Source organism: Ochotona curzoniae, unplaced genomic scaffold (assembly GCF_017591425.1).
Source record: "Ochotona curzoniae isolate NIBS_2020 unplaced genomic scaffold, NIBS_Ocur_1.0 contig_2723, whole genome shotgun sequence".
In the NCBI taxonomy this organism is placed as follows: Eukaryota; Metazoa; Chordata; class Mammalia; order Lagomorpha; family Ochotonidae; genus Ochotona; species Ochotona curzoniae.
In genome coordinates, this window is record NW_024465573.1 from 17,474,623 (window position 1) to 17,480,622 (window position 6,000).

A 6,000-nucleotide genomic window follows, 5' to 3' on the forward strand; every position below is an offset into this window, starting at 1 on the left:
TCTTAATTTTTTTTTTGACAGGAAGAGAATAGCAAAGGGAAATATAACTTACTGTATGCTAGTGGGTGATTATTCACATTTTAACTGTAATGCCATTTGTATTGGCCAACCTGAATTACTGCCTTGAAGACAATGTGATATCAGAAGTTAATTTAAAAATAGCTTATTTTGTAACAAGCCTTGGAAGTACAATAAATACACGAATGAGTTTATTTTTAAAAGTAGCAGTCATCACTTTCTGTGTCTTACTTCAAGACACATTCTTCTTTGGCTTGCTCCCATAGATCATCTCTGTTCCACCCACCTCTTCCAGGGATGTTGAGTCCCCTCTGCAGGCTGAGTCAAGGCCAGCTCCTCCTGCCAAGTTTCTTTGCCCTGCACAGTGGGCATTTCTGTGGCAGCTTTGCTCTCTCTGTACAAGTCTGGCAATGGACCGTCCTAAGTCCCTTGTTCCATCATTGCTTATTCTTCTCTCACCTTCAGGCAATAGCTTCATTTTGTTCTAGTAGGTATTTATCAACACTTTCAAGTTCCTTTTGGTCCCTCTTTGTAGTTCACTCAATTTTATTTACCATGAATAATTCTTTTAAATCTTTTCAGTTCAAATTACTGACAGGAATTCAGTCCCTTGCAGAACTGGTATCTGAAATTGCCCCAGCCAATAGATGCTAAAAGATGGGTTTGGGAAGTTGAGTAAAATACTGCACTTTATGCTAATGGGAATTATATGCTAGCAACCCATGAATAAAGCAACATTACAATTAAGTTGTTACCTATGGTTAATTGCAATGTAATACCAATTAAGTGAGTGCTGAGGGAACCCATGCAGCTGCTACACTTGAACATTATGGGTTCTTCCCAGGACACTGGATCATGTAGAGAAGAAAAATGACAAACTCTAGTTCTTAAACTTTTGTTCACACTCATGGTCTTAAAACCATAGAATTGTTATACCAACTTTGAAATAATCTCACTTCTTGTAACCACAGGCTCGCTGTTAGTGAACTTGAAACACACAGCTGGAGTTGCAGAATGACAGCATCAGTTAAATTCACAGCCCTCTTCGGGGTATCAAGTGGAAGTGAGGGTGGGTATTAGCTGGTAAACCATGACTCCCTGAAACATGAAATGAGGTTATATGGACGCACTCAGATTAAACTGAGAATCTCAAAGTTCTGAGAAACTTTAAAGGCATGCCTGTATCCCAGTTTGAAGGTCACTGTTGTAGATATGTCACTTGAAAAACCAAAGGGAAGGAATAAGTTGGGAAAGAGTAATGTGAGAGAGATGAAGGGTCAAGGGAGGTGTTAGATTAAACCAAGGCTTAACTGTGTTAAAGAGCTGAGTAGAAGGAGCCCACAGTGAAGGAAGCGGGAGATTCCTGTGGGAAGGTTATACCCCAGGAGTTCATGTGTTATTTTCTGGTTTTCCTATTTCCATTTTGCTATGGCTTAAGTGTGATTAAGTACCTCCAACTCAGGCAGGAGTTGAAGCCCAAAATTCATAAATTAATAGTATTAAGAGAGTAGAAATTTAATCCTACTGTAGTGCATAGAGGTGGAGTCTTTGGTGAGTGATTAGATTAGGTTATTTAGAGTCCAATCCCCATGGCTTAATCTTGGTAGCTTTACTGGGGAGAGAGAGAGAAAGAGAGAGAGAGAATGGATTAATACACACGGACATGAACATGCAGGCTTCATCATTTCATTACATGCTACAGCTGGGAGCTGTGGGACACTTGTCAATGCCTGTGTCATGCTCTTTGGGCCTTGTACCTCCAGAACCAAAAGCCAGAGCAAGCCTCTTGTCCTCCTAAGGCAGCCTGCCCGGAGATCTCCCTTAGAGAGGCAAGAAGTAAGAAGCTGACGCATATACCTTTCGTTCCTAACTGGCAGTTGGAGGACAGTTTTGTTTCTCAAGATCATTCTGATAGCCACCAGAGAGCTCCTTTTTGAGCAAAAACAAAAGCCCAAACTAGGACTTTGTAGAAGCTCATCCCCAGGGCTTAAGTGAAACTTACTGGGGAAGGAGTATAGCAAAAGAGGTACAAAAAGACGAGGAAAGAACACATTTAGCGCATGAAAGCAGACCGAAAAGAGAGCCCCTGGTTACTAAGCACCAGTGCTCTAACATCTTGTTGTAGCCTTCCCTCTTCCTGCCCTTTGCCTGTGATAAACCACTCTGTATTATTCTGGTAATACTCAATATTTTTTTTTAAAAAGATTTATTTATTTTTATTGGAAAGTCAGATTTATGGAGTGAAGAAGAGACAGAGAGGAAGAACTTCCATCTGCAGTTTCACTCCACAAGTAGCCGTAATGGTCGGTGCGGAGCCAATCTGAAGCCAGGAGCCAGGAGTTTCTTCTGGGTCTCCCACATGGGTGCAGGGTCCCAGGACTGCCGGGATTAGAACCAGTGCACCTTATGGGATCCTGGCACGTGCAAGGCAAGGACTTTAGTTACTTGGCTGCCATGCCGAGCCCATACTCAGTATTAAAAACAAGAACAAAAACAAACACTTTATTTATTCAGCAAGCAGAGAAACAGAGAGATCTTCCATCTGCTGGCTCACTCTCCAGATGTGTACAACAGCTAGGACTCAGGAGCTCAGGACTCAATCCAGGTCTCATACATAGGTGCAGGGACCAATTGCTGCCCAGAGTGCCCACTGGCAGGACACTAAATCAGAAGTGGAGGAGCTGGGACTCTCACCAGGCCCTCTGACATAGAACATACACATCCCAAGAGACAACCTAACCACAAACAGCCACCTCCCCTCTAGGATTCTTATACTCTGTAGGTCTCCTCTTTAGGACACTCTTTGGGGGAAGTGACATAACCCCTCCAAGGTGGGGTGGAAAGAAACAATCAGAAATTCTTCTATGTGCTAGGCTAGAGTGAGCACATAGCCCTGCTGTTAGTTTAGGTCATGGCTTTTGTTTGGGGGGCAGGACTAGGGACAGTTGACAAGGCTAATCTTTGTATACTGAAAGAATTCCTTGTCTCCTGAGCCCATGTCAATAGGCTTTAAGCTGGTTTTGGAAGTGCAGTAGTGATTATGTAAGACTGGTGAGGGAGCCCAGGAAGTAAAACTTGAAACATGGGCCTATTGAAAATTATATTCATCTATAACATTGGCCTCATTAACACAAACTTCCACAAAATGGCAAGGGCAAAAAAAAAAAAATCTTGAAAAAATTAGTTTAAATCTGGAAACTTCATGGAAATATTAATTTAGGACATGGCCTTTAAAAAATATATAACGGCCTTTTCTCATGTATATTATCTTTGTGGTAAGAGTAATAAGTTACAAAGACATATAGAAGTGAAACTGAAACATAAACCACAAATAAATACATGCAAATGAATCTGAATTATATATCAGCCACCTGCCACCACTACAAGCAAGGCATGTTAGATGTTATTTAATTTCTACTTTAGTTATATCCCAAAGGAATTGCTCTCATTCCAGAAACTGAGAAACATGAAGGCAGATTATGAGGGAGACTTTGGCTTTTCCATAAATTTTACTTATGCTGCACTTTTGGTGGTAGTTTAAAACTAAGCTTCATGAAACATCCCATTTGTTGTCTAGAAGTGTATTTTTCTTTTTAAGGATTTATTTTTATTGGAAGGTCAGATTTACAGAGAGAAAGAAAAATCTTCCATCCACTGGTTCACTGCCCAAGTAGCCACAATGGCCGGAGCTGAGCTGATCTGAAGCCAGGAGCTTCTTCTGGGTCAAACACACGGGCGCAGGGTACCAAGGCTCTGGTCCATCCTCCATTGCTTTTCCCGGCCACAAGTAGTGTGGGATATGAACCAGCGCCCATGTGGGATTCTGGTATATGCAAAACAAGGCTACTGTGCCAGGCCCTAAAAGTTTATTTTCAGGGTTTCAGGATGCTACATGCTTTTCCCTGCATATTTGACTTTTAGTTCACTACATTGATCATTTTTATGGATCTAGACACAGATCACAAAAGGTCTGATTCATAGGAGTCATCAAAATATGTTTTGAATCATGTTTACATTTAAGAATGATGTCATACAATATATAGGAGTCAGAATATTATATAAAGATTTTAGATAAGTAAATATATATGAATATAAATGTCATGAATACATACACATGTGTGAAAATACCAAAAAAAAGTTCCCAAAGAGGAAAAACTAGGGGAATGAGTATTGTGATACTGCATGTTAAGTCGCCACTTGCTTGTATTCCATCATGCGATGCTTATTTGAGTCCTCTCTATTCCATTCCATCCCCGTCCAGTTTCTTGCTGCTGCATCCTGGAAGTCAACAGATAATGGCTCAATTCCTTGGGGTCTTCCCCCCTATATGAAAATCCAGTGGAGCTCTGGTCTCCTGTCTTCAGGCTGGCCCAACTCTGTCTCAGCCTGCACTTCAAAGAGATTAAAATAAACATTTAAAAACATTTTATCAGAGCTGCCACATGGGGATAGTAGGTTAAATCTACACCTGCTGGACTGGCATCCCATAGGGACGCTGATTTGTGTCCCCACAGGGGGCTCCACCTCTACCCAGAAGGCCTCAGCCATGGAAATCCAGGCAACAACCCTCTTGCATCCTGCCCTCTCTCAGGCCCTGGGGAAAGAACCACTCGAGGCCTCAACATTTGTGCAATCTTTTTTATTATTTACATATTTATTTATTCGTTATGTGAAAGATGAGTTCACAGAGAAAGGTAAAGAAATTGGTCTTTCCATCTGCTGATTCACTTCCCACAGGCCAAGAACCAGGATCTTTTTGCTGTTGTTGTTGTTAAATTTTTATTTTGAATTTTTGAATTTTATGGTACAATTTCAAAGAGACTAGAATTTTAGTCCCTCCAAAATCCCACCCCCCAATTGATTTTCCCCATGTTGCTACAGTAGTATAGTTTTCATAATAAGTTATGATTCCATTTTTTTAGGTGTGCCCCAACATTGCTGGTACAGACAATGCTAGACAGTCCAGCATCCCATTGAATTCACATTTCCAACAGTTTCATTGGGAGTTCATGTTTGATTTGGAAGCAGAAATGCATATTGCACATCCACCTCTGGATATGGTAGTTTCTATTACTCCATCACTATACCTAACCTTGAATGAGAAGCCACAAAAAAGGTCAACAACCGGTATAAATTAGAACATAACAACAACAGCAACAACAAAATTAAAACACCATGTAGTCGAAAAAACATACCACTGAATAACCAATGCATGGGTGACAAAAAGAAAACATAAAAGTCTCTTGGGTAAAATGATGCTATTGTGTAGTTCATGAGCCAGCGATGAATTCAAGAAGAGAAAAGAACGTGTTTAGGGAACCAGGATCTTTTTCTGGGTCTCCCACATGGGTGCAGCAGCCCAAGCACTTGGGCTATCCTCCATTGCTTTCCCAGCCCACTAGCAGGGAACTGGATTGGAAGTAGAGCAACTTGAGGGAGGGAAGTCAGCATCCATATGGAATGCTGGCATTGCAAGTCACAGCTTTACATGCTATACCACAGTGCTGGCCCTCGTAGCATCTAATTGGTCCTCAGCCTTCCTATATTTGAGATTCTTGGGTAATTCAGTAATACCCTCCCCTTAACCTCAGTTTAAAAGTAACAGCAGATTAGGTATTCCGCCTATTAGTTCAGATGCCAGTGAACATGCTGCTGTTCCATATTGGAATATCTGAATTCTTTTCCTGACTTAATCTTCCTGCTCATTCAAACTCTGAGAGTCAGCAGTGATGGCCCAAAAAGTTTGTTCCACGTCATTGCACATAGGAAACCTGGATCAAGTTCTTGGCTCCTGACTGGCCTAGTGCCTATCATTGTAGACATCTGGGGAGTGAACCAGCCGATGAAATTCCTGTCTCTGCCTCTCAACTAAAAATAAAATAAATAAATAAAGCAAACAATACAAAACATAAAAATCATCTTAACTCTTCCACAGTAACCAAGAAGTCCTAACTCTAAGGGCCTCTGCGGTGTGATAAGGAA